This window comes from Rhinopithecus roxellana, chromosome 3, assembly GCF_007565055.1.
Source record: "Rhinopithecus roxellana isolate Shanxi Qingling chromosome 3, ASM756505v1, whole genome shotgun sequence".
NCBI lineage: Eukaryota > Metazoa > Chordata > Mammalia > Primates > Cercopithecidae > Rhinopithecus > Rhinopithecus roxellana.
In genome coordinates this window covers 75,104,589-75,127,394 of record NC_044551.1, presented here as the reverse complement: position 1 = coordinate 75,127,394, position 22,806 = coordinate 75,104,589, and the positions used below count along the sequence as shown (strand labels likewise).

At 40.1% G+C, this 22,806-nt stretch overlaps 1 protein-coding gene across 1 annotated transcript in view; it reads left to right on the top strand.

Annotated features, from left to right (window-relative positions):
* Nucleotides 1–1,897: 1,897 nt before the first annotated feature.
* Nucleotides 1,898–22,806, top strand: part of PAM (peptidylglycine alpha-amidating monooxygenase) — a 286,853-nt gene continuing 265,944 nt past the window's right edge. The window contains exon 1 of the mRNA XM_030927005.1: nt 1,898–2,119. The gene's annotated coding sequence lies outside the window, so the exon portion shown is untranslated. The remainder of the gene's footprint in view (nt 2,120–22,806) is intronic.

Below are 22,806 nucleotides of genomic sequence, written 5' to 3'. Positions count from 1 at the left end.
CAGTGAACTGAATTGAACTAAGAAAGAAAGAGAAAGAAAGAAAGAAGGAAAGAAAGAAAGAAAGAAGGAAAGAAAGAAAGAAACCATAAAACACCATAGGCTAGAACTCCTGCCTCTCCACATTTTTTTCTCTCTCTCTCTCTCACCACACACACACACACACACACACATACACAAACACATACACACACACTGAGAGAGAGAGAGAGAGAGAGAGAGAGAGAGAGAGAGAGAGAGAGAGAGAAAGAAAGAAGAGAGAAAGAGAGACGTATTTGAGGGAGGGTCTCAAGTGCTTGCTTTCCTTAGTAACCCAGACCAGCGGGAAGACATAAAGTGACTTAGGAGATGTCTAAAGATGAAGAACAGCCCGGGGATCCTTAAACAGACCCAGCTCCGTGTCTTCTCGCAACTTGTCAGAATCAGTTTCCAGAATGAGGGTCATCCGCCTGCCTTGGAATTTGGGTTGGGAAGTGGATGGAGTTCGTGGACGCATGCTCTAGGCCCTGACCAGTCTCGCCACTGCTCGCTAGGAATTCTGTTGGGATTTTCCAATCGGTCTACAGCGAGCATCCGTGGTTTCCCTATGAAGAAACTGATTTTCTTTCTGGGAATCCACCTAGAGCCTGAAGGCTTTGCCTCGTTTCCCACAGCTCCTCTCCCACGTACCCTTCGGTTCGCACTTTCCTACCTTCTTCCCAGTCCACTGGCTTCTCCTTCTTTATCTTCCTCAGTGTCCCTTCTCCCAACCTCCCCGCTACTACACCGGGTTCTGAAGAGGAGTTGTCTGGAAAGACCAGAGCTGGGTGCCGGGGATCTGGAGCAGCTCGGGACCCGCGCTGCAGGGAGCTGGGATGGGAGAGCGTGAGGGAGAGGAGGATGGGACTCTGGGAGAAAGAGAGGCGGCTGGGCTGGCGCTGGGGATGGAAGAGGCACAGTGAACGCACTCAGACGGTTACCTGCAGACGGAGAGAGACCCTGGCAAACACCTGCTCTCAATTAAACGCATATCAATTTGTGTATAGGGTCAGTACTACACATCATCATGCCTCTTGGGTATAAAAGGTTCCTACTGGAACTCTCCAGCCCCGCCCCCACCACCCCACACGCGGCTCCCTGCTTTCTCCTGCTTTGGCGTGAGGCTGGGGATGTGGGTATCTCCAGAGTTCCCTGCCCGCAGTTTAGGGGCGAAGTGATCGGCTGTGTGCGCGCTGGGCACTCTGCAGGTTAAAAAGGTTTCGCAGAAAGGGATACAGATGGAGGCGGGAAGCCAGGCTAAGAAAGGGATACCCACCTCCCTCCTCCGGTCGGAGGTGCGAATTGGGAAGCACTGCGCAGACCTGAGCGAGGTGGCCTGAATCCAGGGGCCGGGCAGGGGGGTGGTGTGAATAGAAATCGCACATTTCCCATGCCTTCAGCCCCGGTGCTCTGCCGTCCCTTCCAGTTCCATGCACTCAGCCAGGTATCCAGGCTGGAGCAACGGCTGGGGGTCAACGGGTCCTTCCTTCTCTTGGGAAACGTTCTCCTGGCCCGAGGCTGGGCGGAGGGAGAGTCGGACATTTTCCTCTGCCTGTCTCCGGGCAGCTGTCGTGGCCACCTCGCAGGGCTGCTTCTAGGGACACGAGACTCGGGAGGGTCAGAGACTTTCAGGCCGGGCCTTCACTCCCCTCCCCGAAGCACTTGGGCAAGAGTTACAGCTCTTGGCTACCTCTGGCCCGCACGTGAGTTCTGACACCCAGCACACGCGACCCCCGCAGGGAAACCCCGGGAAGCTGCGCGCAGTCGCTGGGACTCGCCGGGGCTCCAGTTCCCAAGCCCCGCAGCCCCTCCGCCCAAAGAGGCAGGGCAGAGCAGGGGCAGCCGGCGTGGACGAGGCGAGCGCGGGGCCGGCCCGGGAGTCGCCCTGGGGAGGGACTGAGAGCTGCCCCAGGAGTCGAGGGCGAGCGGCAGACCCGGCTGGGCCTCGCGCTCGCCGAAGGGCGGGAGCCCCCGCCGCTGCCGCTGCCGCCGCGTGCTCAGGCTGTCCCCGCCCAGGGAGCCGGAGCCTCCAACTAACTCCGCCCGCCGCTCCGCCGCCCGCAGGCTCCGGCTTCCGTCCCGGACAGAGCCCGTGGCCGCGCAGGTTGGTGTCGCTGCCGCCGCCGCTGCCACTGCGAGGCGGGCAGAGCAAGGGTGAGGGTGGGGGTGCGAAAGGGGGCCCAGGCTCGGGATCCTGCTGCCACCAATTCCTGGTGCCCCAGGAGGTTGTTGCTTTTTCTCTCGGGCTGCCCGGGTCGGGGGTGGGGGGATGGGGCGGGGATTCAGCGCTGTGGCCAGGGAGGATTTTGGGGGACTGAGCCATTCTCGCATTTCCCCAACCTCTCTCACCACACTTCACCATCATTATTAAGTCCCTGGTCAGTTTGTGAGGGGTCGCCCTCCCCTCCTGTCCTTCTCACCTCCGCACTTCTCCTTGTGCCCTCACCCTAGGGGGTACGATTTGTTCATTCGCCTTTTCTGCCCCCAACTTGGAGAACTCTCCGTGACGCCTAGAAAGCCTCCTTGGTCCTCTGCCCACCCTTGAGTCTAGTTTGGGGAAGTAGAGGCCGCCGCGGAGTAGCAACCTGGGGTGTGGAGTGGGGACGAGTGCCGGGAAGCAGTGGAAATTCCCTCCCTTCTTTCTTTCCCGTCCTGGCCCAGCTTTGCTCTCTTCCTGCCGTTTTACCAGCCTCGGAGTGTAATACGAGGGCGAAGCGCGATCGCCCAGGCAGAATGGGAAGTATCCACCACTTGGGATACTAGTTAAGTCTAGGTTCAGTCACCTTCCCAGCTGTGTGGCCTTGGGACCCGCCCCATCGGAACCTCTGTGTTGTCATCTGCAAAATATGCGTCAGCTCTGCCCGCAGCTGAGGGTAGTTGTGGGGCTCCCTTGGGATGACTTAGGTTATTACGTGATTTTGAGCACGGTCTCTTGTCTCGTGCAGCTGCCTGATGGCAGGTCCTGTGTTCTGATCGTCTGAGTTCGTGTCCTTTGGCTGAGATGTGATAATCTCTCTGGGAGATTTGGTCAGTAGCTTTGCGGGGCTGAAAGGCGTGTGTTCCTGGAGCTGGTTACCAGGGTTCAGAGTTGAAATCGTCTCGTCCCCACCAATCCCTGTGTACCAAGCTATGGACCTTACATCCTGTGCGTTTGCTGTCATAGAAATTTAAATAGAAGGAAGATCTTATTGGACTTTGTTTGCTTCAGATGTTTTACATTCTTTACAATCTCTTTTCTATTCTAGGTGCAAACTTAAATTTACTGCTAATTCTAATAATACAGGAAGGATGCCTTCATTTTGGTAAAATCAGACATTTAGCTCAAATAACATGTGACATATTGTTTGTAAATTTTCAGTTTATAATCACAGGCACAAAAAACATAGTTCTTGCCATTCTATGTTTACTTTATGAAGCAAGTAAATGGCCTAAAAAAAAAATCAGCTTTACAGGAAGTCAGGGCTGCAGTGAACTGTGTTTATAACACTGCACTCCAGCCTGGGTGACACAGCGAGACCCTGTCTCAAAAATAAATAATCAGTTTTAGAATTGATATTAAATGGTAAGCCCTGTCGTTCCTGCATTCCTGACTTGATAGGCATTTTCATTGTGCTATGCACTCTGCTACGTGCTTTAAAGATGTAAAGATATAGAGTATGTTCCTTGTCCGAAAGGGCCTTCCAGTGTAACTTAAAGACTATATAGTTTTATTTCATATTTTTATATGAACAGTCTTCTAATGACTATACATGGCAAGTAGAATGAGGTCAAGAATGCATTATCAAAGGCCCTTTAAGATCATCATTTGGCCGGGTGCGGTGGTTCATGCCTGTAATCACAGCACTTTGGGAGGCCGAGGCGGGCAAATCACAAGGTCAGAAGTTCGAGACCAGCCTGGCCGACATGGTGAAATCCCATCTCTAGTAAAAATACAAACAATTACCTGGGCATAGTGGCGGGCGCCTGTAATCCCAGCTACTTGGGAGGCTGAGGCAGGAGAATCTCTTGAACTTGGGAGGTGGAGGTTTCAGTGAGCTGAAATCAGTCCACGCACTCCAGCCCTGGTGACAGAGTGAGACTCTGTCTCAAAAAATAAAAACACAAAAAATAATAAATAAATACATAAATAAATAATCATTTGGTGAGTTTACACAATAGATTGGAAGAAATAACAAGTTTGCTAAGACATTGCTTTCGAAAATAAAATGCCATGTGCTTCTACTTCATCAAGGTGCACTTGGAAATAAAATGAATTATGTGTTTTTAGAATGAAAGCTTAGGAAAGCATTCTACACATGTATGATGTGTTAATCAAATGTTAAAAGCTATAGACATTTTAATTCTAACTTCATTCAACACGTCAATAAAATTGTGGTGCCCACATATAGTTTTTTTCTCAACTCCTTCAGGAAGGAAATTATAATGCCTAGAAAAATATACAGATATTTAATGTAATATTTTTAATAAGCTGGAACTTGAACGCTTAAAGGCCTGGTGGGTCCTGAAGTGTCTCTGGAAATCTGACTTTAAAAGTTACAAGACTTGGTGAGACTAAGTGTGATGACTCATGCCTGTAATCCCAACACTTTGAGAGGCTTAGGCGGAAGTATTGCTTGAGTTCAGGAGTTTGAACCAGCAACATAGTGAGACCTTCTCTCTACAAAAAATATTAAAAGAAAAAAAAAAAGCCAGATGTGGTAGTGCATGTCAGTAGTCCCAGCTACTCAAGAGGCTGAAGAGGGAGGATCTCTTGAACCTGGGAGGATGAGGCTGCGGTGAGCTGTGATCATGCCACCACACTCCAACTTGGGCCACAGACAGACACCCTGTCTCAAAAAAAAAAAAAAAAAAAAAAAAAAAACTCTTAGAATTTAGCTTGTTTTTAAAACTTTGTGTGTGTGTGTGTGTGTTTTGGGGCAAAGAATGAGCAAGAATTCCACCTGGAAAAGATTGACCAGGGATCTTGACTTTCTGCCTGGGTTGTACTTTTTTGACTCAGTGACATCTCTGATTCTTTCTTCCTCCTAGGAAGAATTTATTTATCTGCTATGTGCAGAATTTATTAGGCTTTACATACCGTGCTTTGAGGGCTTTGGACTCTCACATTAAGGCATGGCAGGCTGAGGGGCAGCCTGAGGGACGTAACGTTAACTTTACACTTGGCCTTATTGCTCCATACCTTTGTTTTTCTATTTGTGAAATGAGATTAAAGATTCTTGTTACTGCCCTGGAAGCTGTGTCATTTGGTATAATAGCCATGAAAGCTTCTTGTGTGTATAAGAACTTTCTTTACCATTTGAATGTGAAAGCTAATTATTAAAACCATACAAGTAGCTCAAAAGACGGGCTGTGAATGAAGTTGCTGTTGGTGTCATGTGCTCTCAGGTCTCCTGGCAGAAATTTAAGTCATCATGCATCCCTACAATTTACAGTAGTGTTGTGGAGAATAAGGCCTTCATCTTATCAAAAGGGATAAGGCCTTCATCTTATCCCTTTTGGAGGGCTGAATGGTTTAACTCTCCAAAATGGGAATAATGAAGTACTAACCTGAAAGGACTGTTGTCAGCATTAAATGAACTAATCCACATGTGGTTCTTAGCACATTGCCAGTATATAGCTATTGCTCTACGACTCAAGTAGTTATTTTAGTTTCTCCAGGGTAGGGGGAGAGGGGGAAGGAATGGAATTTCAGTGGTCCACATTTTAAAAATAAATACATATATAAAAATGTAAATACACTCTTCCCCAATATTTTGAAGTGGCCTTTCTTCAGCTAACTTGTTTCATTCATTTATGCAACAAGTGTTTATTCAGCCCACACTATATGTTTGGCTTTTTCCTAGGCACTGACATACAATAGTATACAAGACAGTTGTAGTCACTTTCTTATGACTTGAAGGTGTAGAGCGGGATGCAGATCTATAAACAGAGACTTATAAATTTAGAAACAAAATTTAAAATAATTATAATGCCATGTGATTCATGCCATGATAAGGGTAGTGCAGAGAACCTCGGAAGATATGATGGGATGGCAGGGTCCTGGATAGGTGAATGTCACACAGTGCATCATCTCATCCTAATAGGGTTGGTGATGGTGAAGGAAAACTTCCTAGTGGCATGAATACACGAAGACCTGAAGCATGAGTGGTAGTTAGCAGCTGAAGAAGTGGGAAGATTGAAAGAGACCAAAGGGAGCATGATGCCTTAGAATGGAAGTCAGGCAGAAAATGTAAAACAATACATAGGTTAAGAGCAGGAGGGAGATGCGTGGCAATCTGGAGAATCCAGACTGTCTAAAGGGAAAAGTAGATACTCAGTTTCAGCCAAGTATTGTCAGGTTGGGATGCAGGCCAAGTGTTGCCAGATGCCTTGATTTCTAAAGAGGAGCTTGAAATTCATATTTTATAAATATGAAATCTCCCAAATATGAAATAGCCCAAATGTTTTAAAAACTGTTCTATGGGCCAAACCAGACAAATATGTAGTTGGAATTCAACCTAGGGCTCCACTTTATGACCTCTACATGTAAGAACATGAGAGGAGTTTAATGTGACTAAAGGCATAAACCTTAAACGGACAAGCAAGGGAAGTGCTGGCTTTGTGAAACTTGCTAAGGAGGGGTGGCCTAATCCTAAGGACAGTGGGTGACATTGAAGACTGAAACAAGATGAGATTTGTGTTACAAGATGCAGTCTAGCTACTGTATAGAGAATGAGTGGGAGGAGGCAGTGGTGGAAGAAGGATAACCATTTGGAAGCTTACCATGGTCATAGGAAGAAGTGTGGCTAAAAGCAAGGTATTCAAGGAGGAGGGAGATGAGTGGATTTCAGGGATATGTATGATACCGCTATGTTGGGATTCAATTCTCCATTAGTCACTCAGACTTTTGCATGTCTTATGAGCAAAGGCACTTACTGTTTTCATCCCAGACTGTCTTCTCAAAGATATTTGTATAGTAGATCGTTTTGGAAGATAGAGGTATTCTTTCCCTCCGAAGCAAAGGGCAGGTAGGTTTTACTGTCCAGTTTAAAATATTCAAGAACCCTAAGCTCAGGGTTCCCCTCTGACAATGCATTGAGTATCCACTTCACATCACATGGGGGGAACTGAGTTTCAGGAGATTGGCACAACTATGCTGATACTACTGCTACTGATATTTTTGTGAGTAGTATAGTCCTTTGTTTCTGACCCTAGAATTTGCTGTTTTCTTCCAGCATCGTCATGAAACTGTGGCACATTAATTTCGTTAGCCTGCAAGTAGGGTAAAAATCTCAGACCCTTAATTATTGAGAGCAATCTAGCCATATTGTCTGTTTAAATTTAAGTATAAATTAATTAAAAATGGAATAAGATTTTAAAAACCCATTCCTCCATTGCACTAGCCACATTTCAAATGCTTAATAGCCCATATGAGGCTAGTTGCTACGGTCCTGGGCAGAGAAGATATAGAAAATTTCCATTGTTGCAGAAAGTTTTATTGGACATTGCTGGTTTAAAGCTACAAATTTTGTTTGTGTTGGTAAGTGAGTAGAGACAGTAGAAGTTGTTGATTTTGACAGCATAAAAATGATGTTTGGCTTCATGTTAGATTCATAGGAGTCCCTTTAAATACAAAGAAAATATTTCTGTTTGGATAACCTATACAGTACTTAGTTCAGGCCTCTTGGGGAAAAGAAGTGGAAAAGTATCTACACTGTCAATTTGGAGACTGGGCAGACTGGGAACATGTGGCAGCAGAAGTTCTACATATAAATGGCATTACTCAAATCGTGTGTGACTGTGAGATTAGGATCTGTGCCCAAAGGAGCTTGAACTTCTGAACAGTCTTGAGCTTCGTCTGTTAACCATGCTTAACACAAAAGGACAAGAGTTGCATATTAACAGTGAGAGTTGATGGGTGCAGCACACCAACATGGCACAAGCATACATATGTAACAAACCTGCACGTTGTGCACATGTACCCTAGAACTTAAAGTATAATAAAAAGAAAAGAAAACAAACAAACAAACAAAAACACAGTGAGGGTCTGGAGCATAGCCAGTCCAGCAGCACCTAGGCAGTGCCTGCTGCAACCCAGCTATGCTGGCATGTACTCACAGAAAGGATGGAGGACAGGAACAAGATTTCCAGATGGCTCTTGTTCAGGAGTTTAAGAGGATAGCTTCAAGAAAGGAGGGAACTGGACTCAAAAAATAGAAAACATAATACTTTAAAATACAACTTTAAATGACACCGCAGAATTAGGGGGAAATGCCAAGAAACAATCAAAGCAGCAGATCTGCTTCCCTCTCAGATAGGAGAAGCTCATTTTGTGGAGAGTGTGGACCACAAGTACTGGGAAGCAAATGCACAGAGAATGATAGGTCCAGCCAACAGTTGCAATAACAAAGGACAGTTTTTACCTGCATTGAGTATACAGTTCACTGCTGCATGTACAACATAAGCAAAACAAAAACAGTGGTAGAAATAAATAAAAGTAAAGTCTGAGGCCCTTATGGAAGAATCATACTACTACCTGCTTTTTCCGTGGCTGAAAATGCCTTATCATAAATTTCATATATTGAGAATTTCACTTATTTATGCCAAAGTAAGTTTGTTTTAAAATAGTACTCATTTGTAGTGCAGTAAAATTTTACTTATATAAAGATTAATTCAAGCTTTTAAAAATCTGAAGTTTAGAATATTTTAAAGATTGAATTTATTATTTTTAAGCACTTAAATACATAGCACCCAGAACCTGTCAGGGTTGCTACCTTTTAGAACTCTTTTGAAGGGAACTTTTATGAAGATATTAATTTTGAATAACATGATAATTGTTGCATTTAATTGGAGGCTTCTATAGTGTTGAAAGAAAACTTTTTTAGGTTATATGCATACCTGTTATTTACATAATTCCATCAACAAAGCCTTATTTTCATAGACATTCCTTTCAAATTCAGTAAATTCTGGGAGAGTCGAAGTCATGTGCTATTAGGTTTTGTGTAAAGGTAGAGTCCCTTGCATAAAGCAGGCATTTGTTAACTAGTGAGATTTTTCTCCATTTAGGTTAAAACCATTACTCTGTTAAATGTCTTTTTCTTTTAATTGTGAATTTTGAAATCTTATTTCTGTAGGGGTAGAAAAGGCTGGTTGTCTCCCCCAAATCCCCCTTCCTCAGCCCCTCTAAATCTGGTAAAGTCACTTGTTCAGTGTGCTTTCATTTTTCCTTTCTCTTTTATTTGCTACAGTTCTTACCTGTGCTTCAGGCTAGTCTTGCCTTGTGCCTCCATTCTCTTCATATAAACAGCATGAAATTGGAAATACTCGTTGTCTGTTGTATTTCTGAAGATCAGAATTTTCCCCAGTTTCATGCTGTCCTTTCTCAGGCAGGGTGTGGTAAGTCATCTTTTGAAAACTGTTTCCAGTAAAACTGGAGTATGCTGTTGAAACTGTCGGTGTGCCCTCTTCAGAAACAAAACCAGGAGACTTGCTATTTATTGCATGAGTCACTGATGGGTTTCAATGAATGGAAACAATATTAGATTTTTTTTTCATGCTCATCAATGCTACATCTTATTTTAAAAGAAGTCTGAAATAAGGAAATAAAAGTAAACTAATAAACTCCTTCTTTCCCTGGGGAGAATTTAGAATTATATTGGTTCTCGTGTTTTCAGAATAAAGCAGTAACAATGAGGCTTAAAAAAAAATTAGGCCTTGTCCTTTAACCCATGATACCCTGTAGTGCTCAAAGCTTTCTAGTGGGTACGTTTTCTCAAGCTGCACATGAGTAACTTTAATCAGAGCGAAGTGGTTCTTTTTATTATATGCCATTTCCTCTGTGGCCCCTGCCTCACTTAGCTATGACTGTATGCCTAATCGACCACAGTGAAATGTCTTTAAAACATTTTCCAGGGAACTAAGGACTTTTTGCAGAATTTTTATAATAGAAAATGCCAAGGAAAGTTTTAATGGTTTCTCTGCACAGATAGATGTTTCCAGAGCAGACTGATGATGAGTCAAGGACCTGTTAATAGGATATGTAAATGTAACCTTTCACCTAGTTACTGTCACTACCTAAGTCATAACTACCTGGTGTCAGTAAATTATTTGAACTAGTTCTTATCTAGTTCCCTAATTAAACAGACTCTCTTGGTCCCATTATTAGCACTGTTACAGTTTGCATTGTCCTGGGTTCCTCCGCTCTGCTTCTGATTTAATAATAGCTCTAAGTCCTATTACAGATTTTCACTAATATCTTTGCCTTCAGCTTTACCTTGGTATTAGTGGAAAAATTTTTTATCTGTGTATTTGACAGTGACCTCTAGCTCTTGGGTTTCACTTATTCAACAAATATTCGTTCAGTGTCAGCCATGTACCTAGCACTATTCTTGATCCCAGAGATCCAATAATGAGCAAAAAATTCCTGGTCTGCATTATCATGGAGTGAAGAGTATAGGAGGAAGGCAATCACTAATAAAATATACACATGACAACAACAACAAATAATTATGTATAATTACAACCAGAGGTAAATGCTCTGAATAGAACAGTACAATTTTGTGGGCTTATATAATAGGAACCTGAGGAAGTGACACTTGATTGATATCTGAAGTGTGAGTAGGAGAATGTGAGATAGAGTAGGAAGAAAAGTGTTCCAGAAAGCAGAGAGAACTGCCATTTGTGCAGAGGCCCTTTACAGAAGGGAACAGAATGAAATCAAGTAACTGAGGAGGGTCAAGGGGAGAGAAGAGCTACTGTGAGGCTGGACCTCTTGGCTGGGGCCAGTCCACACAGGGTCTTGCTGGCCACGTGAAGAATTTGGTTTTCCTCATAAGAACAATGGAGAGTGTTTTAGGTAGGAGCTGGGAACTTGATGTGATTTGTGTTTTGGTGAGATTATCTGTGGGGTTGTGAGTTGGATTAGGGTGTGAGTGTCAGTGGGGAGAAGTTGGATAGCTCTTGCATTAATTTAATTTGACATGACAGTGTGTACCACTCTGGTGATGGATACTGGGAAGTGGCAGTGAAGATGGATCGAAAGGGTTTTGGGGGGAATACCATTAATTGAATTAAGGAATAAGTTGGGATTTTCTTTTATTTGTTCAACAAATATTTAGTGACTCCCTACTTTATGCTAATCTCTGTGCCAGGCTCCAGAAATAAAACTCTGAGCAGTATTTAAAATGTCTTTGGACTCATGGAGCTTAATTATTAATGGGAGTGACAGACAATCATTAAGTGTAATATATATAATAAAAACATATATATAATAAATACATATATATGTATTTACATAGGATGGTCAACAAAACCTCTTGAAGACGTAGCATTTGAGCAAAAACACAGATGAAGTTGGGGAGCTAATTGCAAAGATTCTCTACTAAGCAGAGGTAACAAGTGTAAGATACTGAGGCTGGAACAAAGGAACTCTGCCTCTACACCTCCACCACCAAGGAATACCAAGATGACCAGTATGTCCAGAAATAGGGGGGGTGAGGGAAGAAAAGTGTCAATAATGTCTTGCTGGTAGCTAAGACTTAAAGCATCTATATGGGGTCATTATTTTCAGTCCTAATCAGTTTTTCAAAGTCCCTTACTATATCGACCACAATCCTGGGTTGCTCTGCCACTAAACGGATTTTAACACAGCTACTAGAACAGCTTCCTTTACCACAGCAAACCCTGCTCAAAAACTGTCAGTGGTAACTGTTTGTCTGTCCTGTCCATGACAACCCCTTCATCAGCCCAGCTAAAAGTCCCCAATCTTACTTCAAGCCCACATGCTGTTACAACCCTTTCTGTACTTCTTATTCAGTTGAAGGCTTCCCTTTAATGTTTGTTTAGGCTTTCCACATAATTTATCCTTTTCTTTTTTGCCATTCTTTTTATTCATCATGAAGCCTCTTTTCTTTCTATTGGCCTATTTCTATCACTTCCTTCAAGAGTTACTTTTTCTACCTGTTTCTTCTGATTTATTCCAGCTTACCTGGATCACAGAACCCCTCAGCCTACTCAGTCTATGTGATGTTATTTTTGTCCTTCCTTGAGTCACTTGAAGAACTACTTTTAAAGTGCCACCATTGTTCCAAGTTAAAATATTCATGATTGCATTCATTTTTCCTAGAAAAGATTTGGTACCAGTACTTGCTCTGCCATGTATATATGTGACATTGGCCAAAACAGTCAACGTTCAGGTTCCTTGTCAATAAGATGAAGATACCAAGGCTCCCTTCTTTCATTCAGTGTAGTTGTGAAGAAAAAGTGAAGTATAACATGTACAAAGTGTTTTAAGCAAATGTACGACATTATTTTTAGTATTTTAGGTGGGTGTAGTCCATATCCTCATCTAAATTGCAGGTTCTTCGCACCATTTCACACAGTGTAGAGTCACATATGTGTGTGTTGCTGGAACTCTGAGGATTCTTAAGCTTCCAGCCACACTTTGCAATCTTGGGCCAACTTCATCTACAACCTGCATATTAGTTTCCTGGGGCTGCTGTAACAAAGTACCACAAACCAGGTGGCTTAAACCCCATAAATGTATTGTATCAGAGTTCTAAGGCTAGAAGTCCAACATCAGTATATTGGCAGGGTTGGTTGTTTCAGAAGGCTGTGAGAGAGAACCTGTCCCATTCCCTCTCTCATGTTCTGATAGTCTCAGATGTTCGTTGGCCTATACATGGTTCCTTGTGTCTTCACATCATCTTTCCTGTCTTCCTCTTTGTGTGTCTGTCTCTGTGTCCAAGTTTCCCCTTTTTATAAGGACACAGTAATATTGGATTATGGTCTACCCCAATGACCTCATCTTAACTAGATCATCTGCAAAGACCCTATTTCCAAATTGTCACATTCACAGGTACTGAAAGTTAAGACTTGAACATCTTTTGTTTTTATGGGGACACAGCTCAGCCCATATGGGCATGATACAATACACATACAAGAAAGGGTAACCACAAATGTGATGAATTTGTTCTGTGTTACTAAAATGGTAAATTAGGTGTGGAGCTAGTTTCCCATATGATACAAGGCAGCAGCCCCTAACCTTTTTGGCACCAGGACTGGTTTCATGGAAGACAGTTTTTCCACGGACTGGGATGGAGAATGGTTTTGGGATGATTCAAGTGCATTACATTTATTGTGCACTTTATTGCTATTATTATTCCGTTGTAATATATAATGAAATAATTATACAACTCACCATAATGTAGAATCAGTGGGAACCCAAGCTTGCTTTCCTGCATCTTGACTGTCCCATCTGGGGGTGATGGGAAAGAGTGACAGATCATCAGGCATTAGATTCTCATAAGGAGCTTGCAACCTAGATCCCTCTCACATGCGGTTGATGTTAGGGTTCCTGCTTCTATGACACTCTAATGCCCCAGCTGATCTGACAGGAGGTGGAGCTCAGGTGATAATGTGAGCGATGGGGAGTGGCTGTAAATACAGATGAAGTTTGGCTTGCTTACCCACTGCTCACCTCTTTGCTGTGCAACCCTGTTCCCAACAGACCAAGACCAGTATCAGTTTGTGGCCAGGGGAGTGGGGACACCTGATATAAGGAAAAATAAATGAAATACTTGATAAAAGTTGCATGTGAACTTCTGAACATTCACATAAACTTATTTTAGAATTCAACAATTCCTGTTAATTTTAACTTGCTGTACTTTCATTAAATTGCTTCATTATTATTGCTGCATCAAGATTTTCACTAAAGGAAAAACAGCCATAGATTGTTTATTTCTGCTTATTGTTTTTTGTAGGAAAAAATTAAGGAAAAAGACATATTAGATTTCATTGCTGTTGTAGAAATAAATTTCCTCTTGGTATCCTCTCATGTAAATGTTGGAAAATGAGGCTCACAGAGGTTAAAGTAGTTTGTCCAAGGTCATATAGGTTCTAAGTGCTGGGACCAGGATTTGAATCCACAGACTCTGGCTTGGGGGCCTGTGTCACTGTGGCAGGCTTGTCATGTGGGGATTAATAAGCTCATCCATGTAATGCGCTTAGAATGAAGACCAGCACACAGCAAGCACTCGGTCCACTACTGTGATGACAATGACAAACTACTGCTAGTTCTATAATTACTATAATGGTGTTAACTACTGTTACTACCATTAATATTATCCACTCTGATTCATATTCATACCTAACCATGTCTTTTAAATTTTTTTTTCTAAATTGTTTTAATTTTTAATTTTTGTGGGTACCTAGTAGGTGTATATATTTATGGGGCATATTAGATATTTTGATACAGGCATACAATATGTAGTAATCACATCAGAGTAAAATGGGTATCCATTACTTCACACACTTTTTGTGTGTTACAACCTAATTATACATTTTTAGTTATTTTAAAATGTATAATTATATTCTCATTGACTATAGTCACCCTGTTGTGCTATCACATACTAGATCTTACTTATTCTTTCCATTTTTTATGCCCACTAACCATCCCCACTCCCCCTCCAACCTCTCCACTTCCCTTCCCAGTCTCTGGTAGCCATCATTCTACTATCTCCATGCGTTCAATTGTTTTTATTTTTAGTTCCCACAAATAAGTGAGAACATGCAAAGTTTGTCTTTCTGTGCCTGGCTTATTACACTGAACATAACGACCTCTAGTTACATTCATGTTGTTGCAAATGACAGAATCTCATTCTCTTTTATGGCTAAATAGTACTCCATTCTGTGTACGTACCACATTTTCTCTGTCCATTGATCTGTTGATGGATACCTAGGTTGTTTCCAAATCTTGGCTATTGTGAACAGTGCTGTGGTAAACAAAGTGCAGATATCTCTTCAATATGCTGATTTCATTTCTTTTGGGTCTATACCTAGCAGTGAGACATATATATCCCAAAGAAAGGAAATTACTGAATCTTATGGTAGCTCTATTTTAGTTTTCTGAGGGAACCTCCAAGCTGTTCTCCATAGTGGTTGAACTCATTTACATTCCCACCAACAGTGTTCAAAGGTTCCCTTTGTTCTACATCCTCACCAGCATTTGTTACTTCATGTCTTTTGGAAAAAAGCCATTTTAACTGGGGTGAGATGACATTGTAATTTTTATTTGCATTTATCTGATGATAAATGATGTTGAGTGCCTTTTCATATACCTATTTGCCATTTGTATGTCTTCTTTTGAGAAATGTCTATTCAGATCTTTTGCCCGTTTTTTAACTGGATTATCAGATTTTTTTTTTCCAGTAGAGTTGTTGGAGCTCCTTATGTATTCTGGTTACTAATCCTTTGTCAGATGGATAGTGTGCAAATGTTATCTCTCATTCTGTGGATTGTCTCTTCACTTTGTTCATTGTTTCCTTTGCTGTGCAGAAGCTTTTTGACTTGATGTGGTCCTATTTGTCTGTTCTTGCTTTGGTGGCCTGTGCTTATGTGGTATTACTCAAGAAATCTTTGCCCATACCAATGTCCTGGAGAGTTTTCCCAATGTTTTCTTGTAGAACTTTCGTAGTTTGAGGTCTCAGATTTATGTCTTTAATCCATTTTGATTTGATTTTTGTATATGGTAAGAGATACGGGTCTAGTTTCATTCTTCTCCATATGCGTATCCAGTTTTCCCAGCACCATTTATTGAAGAGACTGTCCTTTCCCCAATGTTTGTTCTGAGCAACTTTGTTGAAAATGAGTTCATTTAGATGTTTGAATTAGTTTTTGGGTTGTCTGTTCTGTTCCATCTGTCTATGTCTGTGTTTATGCCAGTACCGTGCTGCTTTGGTTACTATAGCTGTGTGGTATAATTTGAAGTCAGTTAATGTGATTCCTCTGGTTTTATTCTTTTTGCTCAGGATAGCTTTGGCTATTCTGGGTCTTTTGTGAATACATATAAATCTCAGGATTTTTTTCCCACTTCTATGGAGAATTTCACTGGTATTTTGATAGGGATTGTGTTGAATCTGTAGATTGCTTTGGGTGGTATGGACATTTTACCGATGCTGATTCTTCCAATCCATGACCGTAGGCTATCTTTCCATTTTGTGTATGTGTGTGTCCTCTTCAATTTCTTTCATCAATGTTTTATAGTCTTCGTTATAGAGATCTTTCACATCTTTGATTAATTCATAGGTAGTGAATTTTATTTGTGACTTTTGTTAATAGGATTTTTTTAAATTTCTTCTTCAGATTGTTTGGCTGTTGGTATATAGAAATGCTACTGATTTTTGTATGTTGGTCTTTTGTATGTTGATTTGTGTTCTGCAACTTTACCGATTTTGTTTATTAGTTCTATTGCTTTTTGAGTGGAGTCTTTAGGTTTTTCCAAATACAAGGTCATATCATCTGCAAACAAGGATAATTTGACTTCTTTCTTTTCAATTTGGATGCCCTTTATTTCTGCCTCTTGTCTGATTGTTCTAGTTAGGACTTCCAGTATTATGTTGAATAACAATAGTGACAGTGGGCATCCTTGTCATAAAGATCTTAGAGGAAAGGCTTTCAGTTTTTTCCCATCCAGTAAGATGCTAGCTGTGGGTCTGTCACATATGGCTTTTATTATGTTGAAGTGTGTTCCTTCTAGACCCAGTTTTCTGTGAGTTTTTATCATGAAAATACTTTGAATTTTATCATATGCTTTTCCAGCATCAATTGTGATGATCATATGGTTTCTGTCCTTCATTCTGTTGAGATGATATATTACATTGATTGATTTGTGTATGTTAAACCTTCTGTGCATCCCTGGAATAAATCCCACTTGGTCATGATGAATGATCTTTATAATGTGTTAATTGCATTCAATTTGCTATTGTTTTGTTGAGGATTTTTGTATCAATGTTCATCAGGGATACTGGCCTATAGTTTTCTTTTTCTAATGTATCTTTGTCTGGTTGTGGTATCAGGGTAATGTTGCCATCATATAATGAGTTGTAAACTGTGTTTTAATAATAATTAATAATTTCCCCCAAATACTCTCTGTAGTCCATGAAAAATAGCTTTAATTGTGTCTGTAGGTTTTTCATTTGTTTGTTTTAAGGTGATAAGAGCTGTATTGATCCCTGAAGGGGTTTATATTTGTTTTTAAACCTTCTGTTACAGCATGGTATATAATATTTTGTACAGTGGCACCATTTGAATATTGCAGGTGTGTAGAGAAAAAAAAAGCCAGTTTTGGTTAAGCATTTTGGGAGTTATAAACTCCTACTGGCCATTTTAAATTCTCTTCAGACAAGTTGAGAGAGGTCAGGACTGTAAATTTAAAACCTTTATTTTTCATTACAATATATACTTGATTCCAGAGCATGGAGTTTAAGGGTGGTTGGGAACTATGTCACCTAATAACCTTTTTGGTTTCCATTGCTAAACAATTCTATAGTTCTGTTATAGTAATCATTTTGGTTGTCTTTTCAAAGTGAAAGCAAACCCATTTGCCAAGGGGGAATGCAATTGAAGTTTATTGTTAGGGCTGCATTCTAAACAGGGGAAACATAGAAGATGGAAAGAAAGTAGTCTTAGTTTTGAAAATACAGCCCTCCTGGTATTCAAGCTACCAACTTTGCAGTGTTCACTAAGCAGTTTTTCATCTGTACAACAACCTTGGTGAAGATGTGTCTGGCTCCTTCTCCTAAATACTTTGTCTTCATGTCTGGTGGCTTAGTCTAGCATTTTCAACTACAGGATTACAAAGGAAGGAAACTGGGGGAGTGACCATTCAAATTATTGAGAGGAGGAAATGGATGTTTACACTGTTGTTGGCTAGAATTTTGAAGCCTTTCAAAAATAAAGTTGCTCCGTATGCTGCAGATTTTACAGAGAGAAGTCTAGTGCCAACTTGAAAATAATGTTTTGGAATGGTTTGTCACCCCAGCAGCTTGATCCCCCTGCCACCCACCTGCCCCTAGAGGGGCTGTGGTATGCTAGAAGGGCTGTGACTGGGTTTAAAAGAAGAAATATTTATGTTTTCTTGTCCTAGTAAACTGTAGACATCAGAATCATGATTGTTCCCATTTGTTGAGGTCGTTTTGTAGAGTGGAGAAGAAAACCAGTTTCCTTCTGGCGTTAGATATTTGCATCAAGTCTTAAATCTGCCTCTTGACCTTGGGCAAATTACTGAACAACCCTCTGAGTGCCTAAGCTTTATCTGTTTTGAAACAGGGATGTATTGATGTCACTTCATACAGTGTGGTGGTTGTAATTATTCTTTGAGATTGATGAACATAAAATGCATAGAAAATGCCTGGCAAAGGGTTAACTGCTTAATAAATGTTGGATATCGTTATTATTATATGTTGTATACCTTCTCTACAGTACCTCTAATTTTTTCTATAACCCTGCAGTGTTTTTCTATAACCCTTCATCCCTATTTTACAGAGGAGAAAATTGAGGCTCATCAAGGTAATTGTTTGGTTTTGCATGTGAGGGTGTTTAAATATGGCCTGTTTTGTGCTGTCTTCCTCATCCTGATTCTTGCCCTCTCTGGTTCCCCACCAACACCGAGCTTGTGAAATAGAGCAAAAGGGGATTGCATTTTGTGTTTTCTCAAACTTATGTGCTAGGATGCTTGTGCAATTCAAGAGATATGCACATGGTTCTCAAATAAGTAAACTATACAGGCCCCTTTCAAAGGAAAACGCCCTTACTTCCAGTTTGACTTAATTATATTTGTCATACATAGTGTTACTTAAATATATTCAAAGTTGGAGTAAATGTCTTACTTTATAGGACTTATACAGCTGTAAAATAAAACACATTTACAAATTAAATGCCAACAAAACTATAAAACAGTTACAATTTGAGAAATTACATTAATTTATGTGACAGATGTTGATATTTTGCTGAAAGTAAACTTCTATTTTGGGTTCATCCATAGGATAGATTTTATGTTCAAACTGTGTCTACCTTTTAATTTCATGATTTTAATATATCACAAATTTTTGAATATCTGGAGTTTCATATGATTCAACCTATCAAAACAATGTATTTTGAAATAAATATGTCATGTACCTTGGTAGTAATCATATCAAGGTGTTGGCAGTTCAGAGTAATAAGACTTCACGAATGCCAATTTTAATGGGTGTTACTTGACAAATGTGGAAAACTGTTTTACTTCCTTGGGAGTCAAGACATTGGCTCAATATTTAAGTGCAGACCTCATGCTAGACCGAGCCCTGAGCTTAGGAGGCCTAGAGTCAGACTTCCTGGGTTCACAGTGCTACAATGTTTTTGCATACAAATTCCTATGAAATTTACATTTTATTGTGATAAACTAAAATTACTGGGTATACAATTATGAAGATACATAGTTGTTGCTTTGTATTGTATTTGATTGCCATTTACAGTGCAGTGACAACGTAGAAGAGTTCACAGTTCGCCATATCCTGTATTAGGAGTTAGCATACCTTTTCTGTAAAAGGCCAGATGGTAAATATTTTAGGCTTTGTAGGCCACGTGTGATCTCTGTTGCAACTACTCAACCCTTTTGTTATAGCACAAAAGCAACAATAGACAATACATAAAATTTTATTTAGGGAGATTGAAATTAAATTTCTTTTTCTTTTTTTTTTTTTTTTTTTTTTTGAGACCTAGTCTAGCTCTGTCGCCCAGGCTGGAGTGCAGTGGCCGGATCTCAGCTCACTGAAAGCTCCGCCTCCTGGGTTTACGCCATTCTCCTGCCTCAGCCTCCCGAGTAGCTGGGACTATAGGCACCCGCCACCATGCCTGGCTAGTTTTTTGTATTTTTTAGTAGAGACGGGGTTTCACCGTGTTAGCCAGGATGGTCTTGATCTCCTGACCTAGTGATCTGCCCGTCTCGGCCTCCAAAAGTGCTGGGATTACATGAAATTAAATTTCATATGATTTTTATGTGTCACAAAGTGTTGCTCTTTTTAAAATTTGTTTTCAACAATTAAAAAATGTAAAAAAACATTCATTCTTAGCTTGCAGGCAGTGCAGAAACAGTGAGCAGGGCATTTGGCTTGTGGGCCTAGTTATGGAGGCCTGTCCTAGACAACATTTAATACAGTGAAAAGGTTTCTCCTTTTTATTTTTAATTCATTAGTTAATTAACTTATTTACTTTTTATTAATTTTTATTTTAGGTTTGGGGGTACATGTGAAGGTGTGTTACACAGGTAATCTCATGTCACGGAGGTTTGTTGTACAGATTTTTTGTCACCCAGTATTAAGCCCAGTACACAATAGTTATTGTTTCTCTTCCTCTCCCTCCTCCCACCTTCCCCACTCAAGTAGACCCCAGTGTCTGTTGTTTCATTCTTCATGTTCATAGTTCTTATCATTTAGCCCCCACTTATAAGTGAGAACATGGGGTATTTGGTTTTCTGTTCCTGCGTTAGTTTGGTAAGGTTAAAACCTCCGGCTCCACCCATGTTCCTACAAAAGACATGATCTCATTCTTTTTTTGTGGCTGCATAGTATTCCATGATGTATCTGACCACGTTTTCTTTATCCGGTCTGATTGATGAACAGTTAGGTTGATTCCATGTCTTTGCTATTGTGAATAGTGCTGCAGTGAACATTGATGTGCATGTGTCTTTATGATAGAATGATCTATATTCCTCTGAGTATATATCCAGTAATTGGATTGCTGGATCAAATGGTAGTTCTGCTTTTAGCTCATTGAGGAATTGCCATACTGCTTCTGCTTTCCACAATGGTTGAACTAATTTACACTCCCACCAAAACTGTGTAAGTGTTCCCTTATTTTTATTTAGGCAGCAGTATAGTGTGGGGAGTAAGAGAGCCACTCCAAAGTGAGACTACCTTGCCTTGGAATGTGACCTTTCCATGTCAGGTTTTTCATCTGGAAAATAGCAAAAAATTTAGTTTCTACCTAAAACACTTGTGGGAGGATGGAATTAGAAAGCAGATAGAAAGCAGACGTGCAACAGTTAAAGCTATGTATGATATGGAGTAAGAAGTCTGTACATAAGTATTGCTATTTCTTTAATTATTATTGAGATGGTACAGTTTTTCATGTACTTATTGAACATCTTAATTTTTTTATTCTTTTGTAACTTCTGTATTCATATCTGTTATTTGTTCTTTACATATTGATATGTGCAAACTATTTATAAAGATTATCAACCCATTGTCAGATATTTTGCAATTCATTTTGTCTCCTTATTGGCCTTTTGGTTTTATACATGGTGGATTATTTTTTAACATACTTAATGTTTTAATTTTTGTGTAATTCAATTATTAAAGATAATTATTTTAGTTAGTGAAGATAAATTCAATATCTTCTCTTTTTTATTTCTTTTATTTCCCTCTATTCTTTTTTATTTTTATAAAAATATTCTTGCTGCGAGGTCAGATAATAGTTACCTATAGTTTTTTTCTAGTTGTATTGTAATTTCACATTTTAGGCTTAACTACTTAATTCTGGAATTTAATTTTGTGTATGTTATGATATATTATCTATGTATTTTTTCCATGGATTTTACAAATTGATTCACCATCATTAATTGAATAATTATTTCTTCCCCATTGATTTAAAATGCTATTTTTGTTGTACTTTAGATAATTTGGTTAAATGGAATATGGCCTGAAAAAAAAATTTTAAAGCAAGGTTGTCAATATGACACTATTCTTTGGTCTGCAGTGTGGGTACTTTGGTGTAATATGAATAATTTTGTGTTACTTTAAGAATTTCTGTCTATTTTTAGAACTTCATTTTTTAAATGTAATTTAATTTTATTTTAAGTTCTGGGATACATATGCAGGATGTGCAGGTTTGTTGCATAGGTAAACATGTGCCATGGTGGTTTGCTGCAACTGTCAACCCATCACCTAGGTATTAAGCCCCACATGCATTAGCTATTTATCCTGATGCTCTCCCTCCCCACCACACCCTGAAAGGCTCCAGTGTGTGTTATTCCCCTCCCTGTGTCCATGCCTTCTCATTGTTCAGCTCCCACTTATGAGTGAGAACATGTAGTGTTTGGTTTTCTGTTCCTGTGTTATTTGCTGAGGATAATGGCTTCCAGCTCCATCCATGTCCCTGCAAAGGACATGATCTTATTCCTTTTTGTGGCTACATGGTAGTCCATGGTATGTATGTACCACATTTTCTTTATTCAGTCTATCATTGATAGGCATTTGGGTTGATTCCGTGTCTTTGCTATTGTGAATAGTGCTGAAATACACATATGTGTGCTTGTATCTTTATAATAGAATGATTTTTATTCCTTTAGATATATACCAGTAATGGGATTGCTGGGACAAATGGCATTTCTGGTTCTAGATCCTTGAGGAATTACCAAACTGCCTTCCACAGTGGTTGAACTAATTTACGTCCCCACTAACAGTGTAAAAGCATTCCTATTTCTCCACAGCCTTGCCAGCATCTGTTGTTTCTTGACTTTTTAATAATCACCATTCTGACTGGTGTGATATAGTATCTCATTGTGGTTTTGATTTGCATTTCTCTAATGATCAGTGATGTTGAGCTTTTTTCATATGTTTCTTTGGCCACATAAATCTCTTTTTGAGAAGTGTCTGTTCAAGTCTTGTGCCCACTTTTTGATGGGATTGTTTTTTTTTTTTTTTTTTTTCCGTAAATTTCTTTAAGTTCCTTGTAGATTCTGGATATCAAGCTTTTGTCAAGTGGATAGACTGGAAAACTTTTCTCTCATTCTGTAGATTATCTTTTCACTCTTGAGATAGTTTATTTTGCTTTGCAGAAGCTCTTTAGTTTAATTAGGTTGCATTTGTCAATTTTTTGCTTTTGTTGCAATTGCTTTTGATGTTTTTGTCATGAAATCTTTTCCCATGCCTATGTTCTGAATGGTATTGTCTAGATTTTCTTCTAGGGTTTTTATAGTTTTGGGTGTTACATTTAAGT